General features: G+C 33.6%; 1 long non-coding RNA gene across 1 annotated transcript; it reads right to left on the reverse strand.

Moving 5' to 3' along the window:
* Positions 1–616: 616 nt before the first annotated feature.
* Positions 617–1,313, reverse strand: LOC120144585. Its single transcript, XR_005518049.1, has 3 exons — positions 1,178–1,313; positions 764–907; positions 617–685 (listed from the first exon to the last, which is right to left on the reverse strand). It is a non-coding gene; the product is annotated as an uncharacterized LOC120144585 (long non-coding RNA).
* Between the last annotated feature and the right edge of the window lie 763 nt (positions 1,314–2,076).

Below are 2,076 nucleotides of genomic sequence, written 5' to 3' on the forward strand. Positions count from 1 at the left end.
TTATCTGGGGGGGGGGAAGAAAACTCAAGAATTCTGTCATTCAAGAAATTAACTAACAACGACATTATTCTTTAATTCTTCATGGATCTAGATAATAAATGGTAAACTATATATTAGTAATTTGAGTGTGATAAAGATGAAATATCAACCAACCAAAATTAGTACATAACTTTCCATTTACTTTCATGATTCTTTTTCTAAATTATCTCAATGATATGAAAAATCAAAACTGCATGACACCAATTAACATGTGACCGTAAGTAACTTAATTTGGGATGATAAAATCAAACACAATCTGAATGACCCACCAAATCCAACCTGATTTGACTTTGAAGTCAACAAATTAAACCTAAACAAACTTGAAATGACCAAAATGTATATTGACTGAAACCCAAAATAACCCCAATTTTACAAGACCCTATATAGCCCTACCCTCTCAATTACCACCACTACATCATAATTTGGCCAGTGTCAATATGCAGCTAAAAAATACAGCATTAAATTAATTACATATATAACTAAAGAAGCAAAGAAAAATTGAACACCAACCTTTCTTGCAACATCAGTTCCAGAAAGATCATCCCTGGGATCAGGTTCAGTATAACCTGCTTCTTTAGCCTCTGCTACCACCTCACTAAAGGTTCTAGTACCGGTGAAGTTGTTGAAAATATAACTCAAAGTGCCACTGCAAGTAATAATAAAGCATGTCAAAGTCAAATGATGCATACTAGGAGATATAAAATTACATGAAAATATGAAACACCTGAAAATGCCCTCAATGCGCAATATTTTGTCCCCAGTTTCAAGGAGGCCCCGTAAAGTGCTAACAATTGGAAGACCTGCTCCTACAGTTGCTTCATAGAAGTAATGTGTAGGATTGTCGCTGAAGAGCTCTCAGCTTTAGGTACTGTGTTTCACATAAATAGCATATCAACAAAGCAGAGAGACAAGTCCAGTAATATAAAATGTTATTAGGAAAAAAAATGAGATGCAATCAGCTGAAACAAATTGCACCAAGCAAAATCATTAAGATAAACAGTTTCAGTAAAACATATATATATACCGACACATAAACATCATTCAAATACCCTTTCAATGAGGATGAGCCACAAACAAATTAAAGGAAGATGGAATTTTTACAAGTTCTAATAGCCAAAATTACTAGAATTAATATTACCTTATCGAGCAGTCCCGAATTGGCCTTTTTGTTTGGAGTGATTACATGAATCGCTTTACATAACCAGTCATGGTAACAGCTTGTAACATTAGAGTCTGCTGTACAATCTACCAGAGCAGTATTTGGAATAAAATGATTTCCGTGCGCACATGTTGAGTAAATTTTTCTATATCAGAAACTTGCCCATTCTGCTTCAGAAGTTCTCTCCATCTTGACAAGTCAATGCCACTGCAGCAACAGCGGGATGAGTCAATCATAGGAACATAATTCAGAATGGAAAAACATGAAATCAAAGGTAAAATAGACAACACAAACACTTCTAAATTATGAGAAACAGTTCATCAACAAGTACCAATGGTCAAACTGAAGGAGAAAACAGTGAGTTTGATGGTGGACACACAGTGGAAAACATGTAAATTACAATAACAATAGTGGCAGATTTATGCTTTAAAACACAAGATGCAGAGAAAAGAAAATGAAGTATAAATGAGAAACTACAAAAACACTTTACAGAATATAAGTCTAAAAGACCAACACAAGGGCCATTAACTATGACATGGTAAATTCATAATTTTGTATATATGTAAAAGGAGGTAAAATGTAGTCTGTGATACAAATGAAAGGTTAAATGTATCAATTAAACTGATAAATCTGTAAACCAATAGAAACTTAAATAGTAGAGCACATATATGTCAAATTAAATGAAATTAAATGATTTTTTTTATAAGTGGAGGTCTCGTTAAAAAACGCATTCATGATTAAAGGAGCGCTAATAGGTGCTCCTTAATCAGCGGAAGGAGGAAAAGAGTGCCTCAAAATTCATTAATAACTGAAAAGTTACATAATGTTAGAAAAAAGAGCCAAAACCCCCTACAATGAACAACCCGAAACACTCAAAC

Source organism: Hibiscus syriacus, unplaced genomic scaffold (assembly GCF_006381635.1).
Source record: "Hibiscus syriacus cultivar Baekdansim isolate YM2019G1 unplaced genomic scaffold, ASM638163v2 tig00110890_pilon, whole genome shotgun sequence".
NCBI classification, from domain to species: Eukaryota; Viridiplantae; Streptophyta; class Magnoliopsida; order Malvales; family Malvaceae; genus Hibiscus; species Hibiscus syriacus.